Source organism: Thermobia domestica, chromosome 9 (assembly GCF_964235325.1).
Source record: "Thermobia domestica chromosome 9, izTheDome1.hap1.1, whole genome shotgun sequence".
Lineage (NCBI taxonomy): Eukaryota > Metazoa > Arthropoda > Insecta > Zygentoma > Lepismatidae > Thermobia > Thermobia domestica.
The window spans coordinates 145,012,454-145,029,895 of NC_137462.1; the positions used below are offsets into that span (position 1 = coordinate 145,012,454).

The 17,442-nt window shown below is 36.2% G+C and overlaps 1 protein-coding gene across 4 annotated transcripts in view; it reads right to left on the bottom strand.

Moving 5' to 3' along the window:
• Positions 1–17,442, bottom strand: part of PCB (Pyruvate carboxylase) — a 175,683-nt gene that overhangs the window by 78,670 nt on the left and 79,571 nt on the right. The window contains exon 1 of one of the 4 annotated variants that reach the window (XM_081771971.1): positions 3,670–3,799. The exons of the other annotated variants lie outside the window; for them this stretch is intronic. The gene's annotated coding sequence lies outside the window, so the exon portion shown is untranslated. Of the gene's footprint in view, positions 1–3,669; positions 3,800–17,442 lie in introns of those variants that run through there. 4 annotated transcript variants of the gene reach the window in all.

A 17,442-nucleotide genomic window follows, 5' to 3' on the forward strand; every position in this document is an offset into this window, starting at 1 on the left:
ACAACGGCAACGTTTGGGAGGTGATTCCTGACACCAAGATAAAACAAAAAGTATAGACCAACCTGGGTGCACAAGTGCTTCCTTTTGGAGTTATAGGCTGCCGAAAACATGAAAAAATGAACTTTAAAAGTTCATAGCTCTAAAATTATGAGACCTACCGTTGTCGGGTCAAGACTTCACTTAGTAACTAGTATGTGCCCTATTCAAATATCCAAGTTTCAGAATCCTGCGGTTCTTCCGCAACAATTTTTATGGTGGTAGTTGGTGAGTACTTCAGATTATAGCCCGTAGCAAACCTCCCTCTATAAAACTTGTCGCGAAAGTACCTTAGGATTCTAAAACATGGATTTTTTGATAGCGCACATATTAGTTTCTAAGTGAAGTCTTGACCCGACTACGGTAGGTCCCATAGTTTCGGAGCTATGGACGTTTAAAATTCAATTTTTCATGTTTTCGGTAGCCTATACCTCCAAAAGAAAGCATTTGTGCACCCAGGTTGGTCTATACTTTTTGTCTTATCTTGGTGTCAGGAATCACCTTCCAAACGTTGTCGGTGTTGTTTTGAAACATCCTGTATATTGTATATCCCAATACACGAAATATATTGAGTATATACGGTAGTGTAAAATCTGGCGACATCTACTTGCGACTTAACATGCGTACTCGCATCGAACTTATCCGTATAAAACAATCTTTATAACAACTTATGACTTGTGTATTCCAGCCTTAGATGCGTATTAAGCCCCATCTGTTTTGTCATAAATACTTCAGAAATGAAAGAATATTATTTCTTTGTGTAATTAGTGAACTACCAATTCTGCTTAGTTTGTTATCTAAATCAATTAATGAATTCATATATTGAATTGAAGACTCATCCTTTTAGAGTGAGAAATATATCGTCTACATAAACTATTCCCATAAGTGATATTTTCTAAGTACTAAATAATTACATAGAGAAATTTAAAGAAAATTCCTACTTTAACAATATTTTGGAAAATGTGGAAAAGTGCAACTCAGCTCAAGTGCTCACTTTGCACTCAAACATCAAAGTTTCACAAAGTATTAAAAACAAAATTATTGATCTCAAAGCTGGGCAGCTGAAAAATGCAGAAAAATATTGCCTTGTCAACTACACGTTCATCGTCTGTTTTGACAGTTTCTTTGGTCATAACTTGTAGATTTGCTGCATGTTGGTCAGAATGCTAAAAGATTGAAATGAAAAATGAAATCTTTAGTTTTACGTCCCACGGTTATGCCGGCTAGGCTAAAAGGAGACGGTGATTATGAGAAATGAACGAAATGGTGGAATGAAGAAAGTGGGAGGAAACGGGAGAACCCCGAGAAAACCCACGAGCACGGTGTTTGTCCACCACAAAGTCCACACGGCGCGAGCTGGGATCGAACCAGGGACCCCAAGCACCGAAGGTGAACGCTGCTAAAAGATTTTCTACACTTTAATTGTATTTAGTATTTAAACTCATTATTATTATTATTATTATTATTATTATTATTATTATTATTATTATTATTATTATTATTATTTTATTATAACCTCGAAATCCGAGACGAGAAGATAAAACAGCTTCGTTTCGTTCATATTCCTAGTTCAACCCTTATGCTCGGTAAGAAACTCATCCCCCCAAAAGAGTGAGTTTTGGGAGACAAATATCGTGTTTTAATTTCGTTCAATTAATTACCATTTCATCTATTTATTATTATTATTATTATTATTATTATTATTATTAATGTGTATAATTTTCTTCTCTAACATACAGTCCGCAATCATGAAACATTACTGCAAACATTTCTAACTGTGTCGAAGTCAGCTGAGCTGGGTCAAATGCATCTCCCATAACATCAAACAACTGGTGACATTTAATTGTAGTCCAATGTTTAGAACTTAAGAATAACAGATAGTACTCATTTATCAAACATGTTCAGTCTTCAAATATTTTTCATCTGCTCCATAGGTAACACATCTCTCCTACACTATTCTAATGCTTCATGTAAATCACAGCTCTCAACTATCGAAGTCTAGTATAGATACGGTATTAAACGGAAGATGGTATTTTAAAATACTTTTGTAGAAGTTGCACACTGATTTCATAAATTGATTTAAAAAACGAGACGAGACGAGAAAACCTTATTTCCCGTCCCGTGGGCAATACTACTCGAGAATGAAATGTCGGGTCAAAGTCCGGTAAAGAGCTCGTTGAGTATTATGAGGGGGCGATTCCATTAATGTGCCAATATATATGGAATATGTTCTTTTTACCCAACCTCGATCCAACATTTGTTTCTAGAGTTATGACCCTTTCTTTTATTATGCAGACCATTTTTTTTTTTCGAAAGCCAGATTTCAAATAAGGCACTCGTATGACGAAACATTTCCCAAAGTTTTTCGGTTTTGTTTACGAACCATCCTGTATACATTTGTAAAGGTATGTTATTTTACTACATCATGAACGGCAGAAATTTGAAAAATGCTATAATGATATAAGGTAGAATCGATAAAGAAGTTTAAAGCAGGTTTTTCAGGTAATGGCCAAACTTCTTATTGTTTGAATCTAATTGATCAAAAATTTAAAATGGATTATAGTTTTTGGCAGTGGCAAAATTTTTATCGGGGCTGAAAGGGACGCTAAACCCCAAATCAACCAACTAACTAACTAAATGGGGAGTAGAATCGAATTTTGTGCTTCGTGCCTCATTCGGATACTGGAGACTCAAAAGACCCGTTCGAATTGTTCATATACTATGACATATTAGTAATCCGAGTTGTTCATATACTATGATATAGGATCTACTAACAATCCGAGTTGTTCGTATACCATGACATACTACAATCCAAATTGTTCGTACACCGTGATATACTACAATCGTATTCTCTATTTGTGATATTATTTCCTATGTTAATAAGCCGTCAAACTTTATAATTTTTTCCACTATCCTTCATGTGCATGTGAATATGGTTATATGTTAAAATCGTGTCTCCTTGCCTTAACGCATATACAGTAAATGCCGTCTTTTGAGCATGGGCGGATACTCCGGAGGTTTGGAATACCCTACAGTCGAGTGGGGGGCCCAACAGTTTTCCCGCAGGAAATTGTTAATATAAAACTCGAAAAAAATGAAAATGAAATCTGAGTTTTAGGTCCCACGGTTATGCCGATTAGGCTAAAGGAGACGGTGATGATGAGTAATGAATGAAATGGTGGAATGAAGAAAGTGGAAGGAAACGGGAGAACCCCGAGAAAACCCACTCACACGGTGTTTGTCCACCACAAAGTTCACTTGACGGGGGCTGGAATCGAACCCGAGACCCCTAGCACCAGAGGTCGGAGTCAAAATCGAAACATACCGCCTCTACTTCTTATCTACTTCGAACATTGAATGGTAGATAATTATTTAACAAATAGAGCATCAACCACTACTGTAAAAGTAATTTTCTACTGTCATTAATCAATCAAACGGTGGACATATACTGTATATCCATAAGCGAGGGAGCAGGCCTACCCAAAAATTAAAATCCTAAAGCCGCCTCTGAATACTACGAATTTAAAAAAGTGAAAATTCAGCTACAAATTTATCCTTCAAGCATTAATATTTTGTTTACTTTTGTTCCCAGTCTACAAATTAACGTATGGGAAAAACAGACTATCTACCTACCTTTTTTGTTTCGTTTCCTAGAACACTAAACTGCGTCTCAAAAGAAAACGAGAAACTAAAATCAACGTCTTCTCAAGGCCACAGAAACATAACGACTGTATGCAAAGCAAAGGAGGCTTCGTCTAATGACTAAAGAGTGAGTCTTGGAGGAAATAACCTGAAGTGGCGGGAAATAACCGGAGTTTTGTCATTGGGTGTTATTTCCTCGTAATTTCTTCTATTAATACAACAAGCTAAAGAACCATCCAAATTCTTGACATTTAAATACCGCTTCATAATCGAGTGGCTAATGCTTTTTGTGTGCGTGGTCGCGGGCTCGATTCCAGGTGAGCACCGATATAGCCTATGACATTTTCAGGAGGACTGGGCTTTTACATAGTAAATGCCAGCCAAAGTCTTGTTTCAAATTAACTCTTTACGCATACTCATCAGTTATCACACGTTCATATTCACATAAGAAAACCAAAATTGTTTATGGAAGTCCGTTTGTTTGACTGTATTTGTATGGGTATAAATGGTTGAAAATATGAGAAAGAAAACCTCAAAGAAAAACTAAAACCAAACTCTGCAATGGTTATGCAATAGTATAATAATAAATGCGCAACTGTGTGTATCCAGTTACGCAAGCAAGTTATTTAAAAAAAAAAAAAAAAAAAAATAGGTTTTTAAAATTATTTTAATGTTGGTGTAGTTTGAAGTTTTTTTAAAAAAAAAACTTCCATATTCTATTACAAGCATTCTTCATTTTCTGTACGAACTAAACAAGTTTAACAAACATAACATAAGAGAAAACAACTATTTGGTGAGAGAGCAGGAAATTGTTTGGAGGAGAGCGGTAACATTCCTGCTGGTGAGGGTACTTTCCTCGAATATAAACCTAAGCAGTGACTGGGATCCTATTTTTGAAGTGAATATTTTCAGTTTAGCGTCCCACGAATATATCCTTTAAGCTAAGGGAGACGGATGATGATGATGATGATGGAAGCGTTTGTGAAATGAGAATGTAGGAGGAAACGAAAATGAAATGAAATCTGAGTTTTACGTCCCACGGTTAGGCTAAAGGAGACGGTGATGATGAGTAATGAATGAAATGGTGGAATGAAGAAAGTGGGAGGAAACGGGAGAACCCCGAGAAAACCCACGCACACGGTGTTTGTCCACCACAAAGTTCACTTGGCGGGAGGAGGAAACGAGAATATCTAGAGAAAACTCACGGACATTATACTGTTACTCACCACAAACTCATATGGCCGAGGATCGAACCAGGGGCCAGGGGACTTACCAGAGATAAGCGCTTTACCACTGAGCCACCGTGACCCTCCTAGGTCCTATTTTTTAAACTCATATATCCTCGGTTCTGAAAAGGGACATAATCAACGAATATATCATTCTTGAACATCGATATTTTGTAAACTTAACTTACATACGCTTCCATACACTGCGCAACTTTGGCATAAGTCCATATCAAGCCCTAATGGAGTATCATATTTGTTTAATAAGCTGAAGACAGATATATCATATTAAAAATTCCAACTAATAATTTGTGAACCAAAATCTAACTTCTTACATACTAGGTCCTTAAAGCAGACTTCTTGTCCTTGAAGTATCTCTTATGAGGTTAAATGGAATACTAATTTATTTCCTGGTCAATGAACCCAGCCTGACACACGTTACGTCATATTTGCTTCACTAAAAACATATTAAGAATGTCGCATGTTTCACCTTCCAATTAGTTGTATTCTTGATTAGAATCTAACAACAAATTTCTACAAGTGTGATATACTACTATGGTAGAACTCATTTAATGAGATATAGCTACTGTTTACCACCGATCTAATTTTGGCATAATAGATTAAAACCATTAATCATTTATTTATTTATTTTATTAAGCTTTGGATTCACGATTATTATCAAATAAAATTATGAAAACTCTATTTTGGTAAAACTATCAACTTAGGACAAGGAGTAGTACTTCACGTAACACTGAAAACATTTATTACACAGTATTTTGTACATAGCAGAAAATACCGTGTAGTACTAGTACTAGTCTTAGAATTACGACTAGCTTTGCTTGTGCTTTTTCAGCATATAGGTTATACTTAGCGTTATCTACAGATTAACACTGAAATTCAAAATACGCGTACTCTGAGAATCGAACTTGACATAGCAAACATACACGTACAATCAATCTTGTTATTCAGAAACCTCGAAAATAATAATAGTCATAATAAATACCTTCGTTTAGATTTATTAACGTGCTCGCTAGTCATTCTCAACAGTGAATACATCTATTGAATGAATAAAAGACATACCAATATAACTGTAAGTCCCAGAACTAGAACTTTTGCTTTTTCGCAAAAATATCTAAACATAATTTATTTTGCTCATATTAAATTGATTGTATCCCTCCTAAACTGTTAGTCTTTTAGGCCTGTAAGGTGGTGTGGTGTATTTTGCACTATGGGAATCTGCAGTCCACATACTATTACTTTACCTTCCTCAAATAATAATAATAATAATGCATATAAAAAATCTCATTCTTACAGTACAAATTCATGGGTACTGTCCGTATTATATGAAATTTGTGGAGTACGAATATCATGGGGACGGGTTTAACGGGATTTTACTTTCTTATTTCACCACCACTTACTGTATTTCTTTTCACATAATCATTAACGTAACCCATATCACTGACCTTTCTTTTTTCTTTTCATAAATAATATGCACCTTATTTCTATATACTACAGTCGATTTTCATTCAGTCATTAATGGTGAAGCTTGAGATATCTTTGACTATGCAGGAAGAAAATAGTTCGTGAGATACAGTATATACGTTGCAGCTACCATGCAAGCATTTATTTCGAACTGAGAAAACGATTAATAATCTAATTGCATGATTCCCCAAACGGTTACGTTTGATCTTCGATAATGCTGACTTGAGAACAACTGTCATATAGCTTACTTGAAATCACACATGTATTTACATCGTCTCTAAATAGCCCTGCCCGCTGATCTAACACTGGTTCTCAACCTATGTGGTGCGACACTCAATACCCCTAAGGTGTGTTCCGAAATTTTAAGAATTTAAAAATCATGAAGAATTTTATAATAATTAGTTAAAATCCAGACAGACTGTATAGTCAACATCTCCAGACGCAGCAATAATGTTCAGTACTATATAGTCATTATAAAAACTAATCGGTTTCACTATTATAATAGATATTATTATTTATAATAAAAATATCAAACAAGTGTGTCGCCAGTCAAAAAAGATTGAGAACCACTGGTCTAGTACAGTGTGGTCAATCTTTCTAGAATTATCAGAGATCTGTTTACTAGCTTGCTAGAGAGAATCAAAACAATAACAATGATCATACAGACAGTGTGACGCAGTTAACCGCGCGCTAAATCTCATGACTTGCCAGTCGACTATCAGGCCGAGCTCGTCGCGTTAGCTACCATGATCTAGTGGCTAGCGCGTGCGTCTTTGATGCACGGGGCTACAGATTCGATTCGCGGTGGGAGGGCTTTGAAATTTGAACGCATTGCGGTGGTTCGGATTCCACATTAAATTGTCCTGAGAAGGGACGCTAAAGTCTCAATTCACAAACCAACCTATCTAAAGTAAGTTTCTAATTAAGAATGCCGAGGAACTTTTGTTTTAATATATTACGATGATCTTCATTATATTGTAAACAACAGTTTTGTAAAATAATAATAATAATAATAATAATAATAATAATAACGCCCTAAACAAGAGCCGCATACCTCTGCAGATGCACGAAATAGTACAAATAGGTTCCTTATGTTACCTAGGTACAAATATAAGGTATAACACGGACCAGGTCTATTCTATTCCCTAATTTACACACTAGCGATCCTATTTTTAAATACAAGCAACCTTGATGCTACTGACATAACCCCATAATAAATTCGATTCGCGTATCAAGCGGACACTACTTCTCTTCACACTCCTCTTGCTTTCTTCCGCAGTCCACTGCTTGAGACGTCGGATGTTCAAGTTGTTGTCTTCCGTTTTCTGGCTCCAATCCAATCTTCAGCCTTATTTGGAAGCTTGCCTCATAAAAGATATGTGCCAAGGTCGATTCGGCGTCATTAAGAAGGAAGGTAAAAGAGAAAAAACTCACTTTTGTTGCTGGAAGATTAATGCCAGAAATGCCAGTCGCCTTCCGGAAGTAGTTCTAAGGATGTCCCGCTGTTATATAACAGACTACCAAAGAAATAACCATAAATTTATCGTTTTCTTTCTACAGTATTTGCTCATTTAGTAACCATATTTTTGGAACTATTCATTTAGCATACATACAAGAGTAAGCGTATGTTCAGCTTGGTTATTCAACGTTATTAAACTTGCATAATTTAGAAATCAGAAGTGCGAGTAAATACTTTTACTTACATACAATATACGATAAAGTACAGAGGTGAGCGAGTTATCATTTGAGAGGCTGGAGCGAGAGACCAGGGTTCAATCCCGGTGACAGTATATTTGATTCAATCTCACTTTAAGATCTAGGTTCTGATCTTATATAGCCTTAATCCTCAAAAGGAACGTGATTATAATATTCTGGCCTTGCTTCAATGGCTTAATTATGACTTGTTTTTTTTTTTTTTTTTTTCTATTACATGAAAGCCCTTCCCCGTGTTGTAATGGCTAGCGCGCGTCTTCTTTTCTGCATGTAGTCTTGGATTCGATTCCAGGTGGGAGAGAATTGAACACATTACGCTGGTTAAGAGTTGACTACGAACTGAAAGTCAACGTCTCTACATTTATGGCCTCGGTGCTGAAAGGAAAGCTAAACCTTAACAAGATAACGAGCCAATATACAGAATGCTATTACCAGACGTTAACAAAATGACGTCACTATCAGGGTTCCTACTGATCTGGAGAAATTATTTCTCTCACTTCTTCCTGACCTTTCACAGGAAATTCCATGACTTTCATGACAGGTGTCGGATGACGTTGATATATAAATAAGGAATAAACAACGTTGAATATTTATATATGAGAACATTTATTCTATAGAAACAAATAATAATCAATTGCTCATGCGTACATTCCACTTACCTCCCATAAAAATCTGAGCAACGTCCCATACTGTGAGCATTTATGGTTGGCTAAGCCTAAATTGGTGTACGATTAATGTTAGAAAAAATATATTTTATAAAATTTCCCTGATTTCCAGTCTTTTCCCCTTAGTTTCCCCTGATCTGTACCATTTTCCCTGACTTCCCTGACCAGCATGAACCCTGCATTATAGAAAGTAAAGATGTAGGATTAATAAACATAACCTTAGTTACTGTGGCAATAAATAAGAAAGTGAAAATTAGAATATTTCAGAAGAACTATATCACAGGTGCTAGAAACGTGCCGTTTTGATTGCTCGGTTCCAAATTTTGTGTAGAGTGTCCAGTTCTAATTGAATATTTAAAAAAAAAAACATAGCCATTATTTTTTATTACATTTTTTAGGGTGCACTGGAAGTGTTGAAATTTTAAAAAAGTAAAGCATCATATCCTATGAGTTATACATTCCAACACAGCATAGTTACATATATGGATTTTATATCTCTCAGACATTTATTTCATGGCCAAATGATAATGAAAAACGAAGGATAACTATTTCTCCAGGATAAATCTTTATTGATTGGAGTGTTTTGCCCAATGAACACTATATATCACTGACATTATAAGTAATTGTATATGTAATGTATTTGCTTATTACATACTGCATGCAGGAAGAAGGAAAACACTGATCTGACATTAATTAGAAACTCCAACCGGAAGTAGGCTCAATCCTTGCAAACGATGCGAGATACTGAAAAAATTATTTCCCCTTTATGGTCGATTTTTATCAAGACGTCTTTTACTTATGTGTGATGCGTTGTGTACAGAGCGCAGGTTCAGCTAGTGTATATATTTAAATGCTACTTATATGTTTATGGCCAATTTCTTTCAATAATGAGATCTTGAATACCACAAGCTCTAGAGACGTGCTATAGACGCTTTGATTTAATCTGAATGGCAAGACTATTGCATGCTGGCAACTTAACAGCATAACAGCTACAATGAGGAGTGCTCGGATAATAGATTTATACGAAAAACAATACTGTATTATAGGGATGGTATCGAGACGAGACGAGACTTTGTACAGTCTCGGTCTCGTCTCGATTGATAAATAACGGTCTCGGTCTCGTCTCGAGTAAAAAAATCACCGTCTCGGTCTCGTGTCGGTCAACAGATGCTTGTCTCGATCTCGGTCTCGGTCTCGAGTACCAAGTCTCGGTCTCGTCTCGAAAGTCTCGAAATAAATAGTGTGAAACTAAAATAATGAAACTATTATTCTCGTACAGTTTGTCGTTTCCGCTTATTTTTTCCTTTCATTTTGACTTAGAATTATGGTATGGTGTACCTCTTCATAGCTAATTTGCTAGTGCTAATGCTTTCCATGCGCGTAGTCCAGGTTCAGTGATCAGTGGGTATATCACCCTAAAGCCCTAATATAACCCATATTTCACTTTCAGCAATAGACTTTGTCTTATATAGCCTCAGAACTGCCTATACATTTAAACTCTATTAAATTAACTCCAGTACTATACAGTAGTTTATTTCCTTCCTTTGAATCAGAATTGTTCAATACATCCTAACGGATAACACAACACATAGCAGCACGAATGTATTTAATCGTACCGAAATTGAAACTTTACAATTTCTCATTTATTATTCAATACATTCTGCTTTGACTGTCATTTTAAAAACAGAATATAACGTTCATTATCTTAACAAATAGGGTAAATTATTACTATAATATACGTATTTTGTTTGAAATTGATGAAATGCTTTATTACCATTTCACATCTCCGTGTTTAATTGACACTTTATAACACGAACGTCCTGAACCTTGTGGTGGGAGCTCCTACACTCATCTTTGCTATGTGAGGTCTCGAGTTGGATCTCAAAACAAGTTAGATTCAAAGTCCGATGTTTCGCATAATTCGCGTCTCATTTTAAGTGCATTCTGTTTCTTATACAAGTTCATAAGGTCGTAATGCATTACATAAGCACATATCCAGTTCCGTAACATAGATTAATCTTATTCCTGAGCTCTCAACGGTGCATGCAACCTTTATTCGAGAAAACTAATCTTGCGTTCATTACGTTGAAATTTTATATTGATTAAAAATTACTTGCGAAACATGGGCATACATATTATATAAGTATATAGGTAATTCGAGTTATCTGTGTCTATTTTTTCTCACTCGCCAAAACAAGTGATTCTTAACTTTATAGTTTTCTTTTGTATTAATTTTCGTAGTTTTTCTGCAACATGATGGATTGAATAGTCAAAAATATTTTTTTCGCTCTATGATTTTCATTAAATTTTGTATCCATTTTTACCCTACCTTACCTAGTAAAAGTTATATATTTAGTCTTAGTTGAGGAACCGGTTTTTCGCTTCTGTAAAATTACGAAATTATGACTTGGTTTAGTTTACCTCCGAGGTTTAGATATAATAAAATCATCACCATCATCATAATCAATCATTATCAATCCATTGCTGGATGAAGGTCTTTCCAAGTCTTCACAACTATCTAACTTGGGCAATTCTTTTCCAGGTTACTCCTCAGTGGCTCTTCATTTCGTCACACCTTCTTGTATACGGAGGTTTCCTAGGCTGTTTTTGTCTTGTGGTGTCCAGTCTAGAATTATTTTCGTCCGTCCATCATAATTTCTTCTTGCAATACGTCCAGTACATTTTCCAACTCATATTATTTGAAACCGGTGACCTCAACCTGGTCATTTTGAAATCGGTTACCCATATGAACGGTGACCCATATGCTTTAGCAACAGCACTATTTAGTTTTTAAAGATATGTTGAACGAGGTATCACTCACCCCATGTTTCCATTTACAATTTTGAGGTTGCGCCCTGGGCCTCCATGAAGGGTGGCCATGAGAGCCTCCGCGACAATATCAATCGATGTGCCACATAACATTTTGTATTTGAGTTTTTGTTCGGTTCATTTATGTTCAACCGTTTTCATATTAGTGGTACTGCACGTTTTACTGTATCTGATAGAGGCAAAATGTCTTGTCGACCATTTTGAATACAGTGCCCGATATGAAAGATCTTTTGCCACAACGCTTTTTAGTTTCTCAAGGTCTATCGAACGAGGTACTACTCACCCCTTGCTTCCATTTAAAATTAAAATTGGGCCCCGGGAACCTATGCAGGGCGGACCTGGGTGGCACCGAGCCCATATATATATAAAGAGAGAGGGAGGGAGAAGGAGAGAGAGAGAGACAGCAGAAAGAGAAAATTCTATTTGCCTCAGCAGTGGATTTTGTTTGCGGAGATGCTCGAGGAACGAGTAAGAAACATTTGCGTTGTACGTGCAATGCAAAAAATTATCACAAATTTATTTCTGGGGGGGGAGGTTGAGCCCGATAACCACCCCCTAAATGCGCCAATGTACATCAGTCAACCGTTCTCATATTATCTAACACAGCAACGAAACAAATTTTGAGTGAAGGCAATTTTACTATCTATTAGTATCAATATTCGAGACGAGACCGAGACTGACTTAAGTCTCGTCTCGGTCTCGGTACCATCCCTACTGTATTACCATTTGACAAGGGGTCTAATTATAATTTCTCCAAGCTTGCAACAAATTCACCCTAACATCTGTGTACGATATTAAATTGCTACCTTTATAGACATTTCCTTTTAACAGTGATATATCAGTAACCGCAAGCTATAAGAACAACATTTTCTATTTATCACTGAAATTTAAAAAAGAAAATGTTATTTTTCTATTAAACGTTTTAGGAGTAGTTTAGATCCCATACGAATAGCATTGTCGCTAGGCCGTTACTAAAACAAATACCAAAGCGGAAAATTATTTTTTTAACGACCAGGGTCTTTTAACTCCTGAGATAGGGGAAAAGCGACTTAGCATTCGCTCCAATCTCCGTGTCGTAGAAATCTGGTCGTTGTATGCTCGCTGCAACGCAACATAAATTAGGTATTCTCTGACGGATTGTTTTCTCCTTTTTAAAACGCATTAATGGATTTTACAGTTATAGAAGTAAAAAATATGTTAAATAAGATATGTAAAGGAGTAATTTAAGTAAAATTCTTCACTTAGTACTTTCGTAGTCGCTTCATCACTATCATGGCGGATTTTGAGAATATTCAACTTCTTGACAGCGGAAATATTTCTCCGATATCTTTCTTAGTTTAGGAGTTATTTGCATTGAATTTCACGCGAATATCGCGAACGAGATGGTAAATGAAACCACCGTTATTTTATTCAGCCACAATAGTATTTAAGGGAACAACCAAGAACCGTATTGTTTTGGGTCCTTTTATCTTTTCTCCCACATTTCATTCGCTTGTCGGGTTTCGTTCCATGGAAAATATGTTCATCTCAACCACAACAGCATTTATAAACAAGTAGTTCCATTAAACGCCATCAGAGGGCTTTGCTACATCGCTGTGATTTTTATTCGCATTTTTTTTTTTTAACATGATATATAGTGAGGAAGTGGGAAGGAAATTCATACTCATATTAGAATGATACACGGTGTAGACAGCATAGGTTCGGCTAAAACTATTTACAATCTTGTTTCGGACAACTCTCTGAAGAATAATTACCATCTGCATGGAAATGTGGATATACGTTTCCATTTTCAGTCTATCGAAACAACATATCTATTAGCCTACAACGTACAAAGATAACTGCCTCAAAATGCTTTGCATATTACTCGTATTAAAACGGTCAGCAGTACATGCATACAATAATTCGATGTTATATCCAAGTTATGGAATGCCAATGGAGAGTCTAAACACTATACTGACAAAATTTACAACCAAATATAATTGTACGTAAGATATCTTTGGTAACTGTATCAATGATTTGTGTGTGAAGGTCAAAGAAACTAGTACGCTTCAGGTTATCCTCATACAATTAACCTGCTTTAATTTTATGAGAACTACACAGATTAGTCTACCTTTTGAAAGGGCAACTTCAATTGCTGTGATTGGATCCAACATACTAAGGAATACTAACAGCAAAAACAGTAACCTCATTTCCAAGGCGTCCATTATACAGGGTGTCTCTAAAATCTGTTCGACCTGATAATTTCTAAAATAACTGTCTGAACATATTGAGAAAACAAAAGAAAACGGAAACGAAACATGACTTAACGCAGTGGTGCCTATCCCCCCCCTTATGTCCATGACGCACCCCCCAATTGTCTATCCGTAGATGTTCTTCCATGAAAAAATCTTTTCGATTAATTTTTACACCCCCTCAAACATATTTATATAGATTTTTACCCCCCCCAAATATTTCAATGACGCAGTTTGCGTCATACCCCCCCTCTGTGGGCACCCCTGCTTAACGGCTTTAGGAAGACATATGAATCAAGGTTATTTAGACCTGCCGACAGCTGCACTCCTTTTAAAGCTCAATGAATATGCATTCTATGATACTATTAGTAACTGAATAATATACTAGATCAACTGTAACGGAAAAACTTAAATACTACCACACATATAATTCTCTTTCTTTTCGTGGTCAATAATGGTGCAACAAAAACGTATATTCAGCAGTATGTATTCAGTTGTCCATAGACGTGTGCAAATTATTAGATTAAAGGTAGAAAAACAAAGAGAATGAAATACAATCTTCAACAAATCATTTATTACAGCTTTCTTTCAACATGTTACAACGTGTTATAGGCGTGTCCCTCTATGAACCGTCCTCCAATCACGTAGCACTATCGCCTAAAGCAGAAGACAACACATTTGTCGTTGGTTGCTGATGACTTCATGTTCTGGAAAGCACTAGATTGTTGCTACGTCACGGCAATGCGCAAAACCTGTAGAGCCGTAACTGATTGGAGAAGTTCAAGGGTATGCGTAAGGCAAATTGCAACACAGCATTAACTCCATGTGCTTCCACATTAGGGAGAGTACACATGTGGGTTGAGGCAGGCCGGAAGTAACAGCGAAGGAAGTATAGACATTCATATTCATTCCTTTGCATTTTACTAACACTTCCATGTACCTGAGCATAGTTTTAATTAAGTTCACACAATTCCTTTTCAACTCCTCATCACGATGTCATACTCGTATGAATGATGTAATGAGATCGGTCTTTGTTGTTATCCTTTCTGTTTTCACTTTTTTCTTAAGAGAAGCCATTCTTCTTCACAGAAATTTTTAATCCCTTTTAAATTTGTTCGTATGCATTTGAAAATTGTCATATTATGATCACAGTACTAAACACTATAGTACTTGGAATGTTCACTGCCCCATCTGTCTCATATAAGTCTGCTATCGACGCAACCAAAATTTGGAACTTCGTGATACTGTAGCATAGCAATTTTGATACTGTGTTACATGATGTAGAGTATTTTTTTTTAAATACAACTATATGTTAGGTTGGCCAAAGTACCATGTGGTACCACAAAGTGTCAAACATATTCCCCTGCCGATATTTGCATGATATAATATTTCAGCGTTTTTTTTTTTTTTTTTTTTTTTGTTCATTCGTTTAAAAGTTACAAGGGCATATCAAGATAAATGGTCTGCTATATATATATCATAACAACCAATAATTTTACTTGTGATTTGGAGGGAATAGACCCAATAAATCTTAACTGATGGATATATGCTTCTTTTATCCTCAAACAACACAAAGGAAAACGAAAATGTAGACCCTGATTATACAACTGTATTTATTTCATGATTACCGCATGTACTAACCGCAAGTTTGAATGTTTACGACAAATCGATAATTTCGTGTCTGAACTGCCAAATCAAGCAAACCCTTTTCCCAGAATCGTAACCTAGGCATTTCTGGGATTGGCGCAAAGCATAGTTACGGTTTATATTATTTATATGAATGAATACAATAGTATTCAATGACTCAAACGTTCGCAATAATCATCTATGTATGGTTTGTACTCTTGGCGGTGAATTAATATTTCAGAACTACTGGTAGCCTATCGTGTGTTACTATATTGACAAAGTGCGCATTTTCTTTTCTATTTCGCTTATTGGCGATCTTCATTTAAATGGTTAAGCAGAAAGATGTGTTTCTCGTGTGCTGTACCATTTTTTTTTCTCTTCAGTGGTAGTATTTGCATTACAACAATGAATTGGCAAATACTAGATGTAGGTTCACAACCTACTAAATTTGAGCGAAGCTGCTAAATTGAGTTTCCCCAAGCTCGGTAAGAAAGACAGGCTATTAAGATTAATCGTACCGTTTGTAAGATCAATGTTCAAAATGCATTCTTCGGGAAAGAATGAAGCCCCTCTCCAATAGCCTATAAGCCTCAAAACTACGTAACCCTCCACAGAGGAACCGTAAACAAAGGAAGTACTTCGTCTGCTACTTCAACACTCTATAACTTATGAATTCTTTGCAATATGTTTCAAGTGCCAATGTCAGCAAACAGCGATGTACTTCTCCAAGGTATTTTGACTGTTATTGCAAAATCGTGGCTGCCGAATCTTCATTGGCCCTAACCGATTGTAACAACTAATTCAATTTTCCCTCATATTTTCCTTACGAAATCTGTTCTGTGGAATAATCACACACTTTAGTCTTCAATAATTATAACTTCATTTAAAATTATGCTCTGGTCAACACTGAAGATGAATTACGATCTAGACAGATGTGTAGTTATAAATCATTCAGTAAGTACAACAAATCCATTATAAAGATGTTAGCAGGAGCAAGCAAGTGTTAGTCAGAGTTCAATTCTGAAGTGAACAGTGGCACAGATTTTTAAAAATCGTGCAGTAATACAATTAGGGAGCTAACTGAATTAAGGAATAGCGAACTCCGATCCAAACAACTATTATGGCATTGGGAATAGAGATGGGTACTTTTTCATCGGACACATTACTTTCAATAAGACTCGCGCGGGCTTCCGAGATTAGGAATATTGGCTATAGAGTAGGTAAGAACAGACCCAACTTAATATACGGTACGTAAGGCTTAAGATTTAAGAGCCCTCACTACTTCTCGAGCATGTCAGATTTCAGTGTTCTGGGAGCGGGGAGAAGGGTAGTGTAGGTGTGGCCATTCGTCTGTCAGTCGAACTCGTCCTGTAGTGTTTCCACTTTGCATTAAATATCGTTATCGGTACTTAAACATTTTCCTCTTGTTTTCTCATTTGTTAGGAAAATTCTATCACATTCTCATATACGTGACGTATTCACAGAAAAGATACTACAAATTTCTTACTGTTCTTCTTGCAGAATTCGTACAGAACGTTAACTTTCTTCTTGAATTATTTTTTTCCTTTAGACAATTCTTTCATATCAGATATGGTAACCTTGAAATTCCGCCCAAAATAGTTCTCATCAATAAAACGTGTAAACTTCGGTTATAAGTTTTCTTTAAAACTTTTCACTGCTTGAAAACAATCATAGTGAACCTTCCTGACATCCCTACAGACACTGATCTCAGCATAAACGATGAATCCTATACTTCTGGGACAGTTTACTGCAATACTTCCGCGATGCTTGAATGGCAATGAAGTTGCATTGTAGTCGACTTCGAAACTACCCTGTACTCTGCAACAGCGCTAGAGATATGAATAAGCGACATACCACACACACACACTCACAACGTGTGAACACAGGTTCTTCTTAGAAACGCTCGCGCAGACTTTTGATACCTGCCGGACAGATAGTAAAATTATTCCCGTACTCCACAGTCAATTGACACGG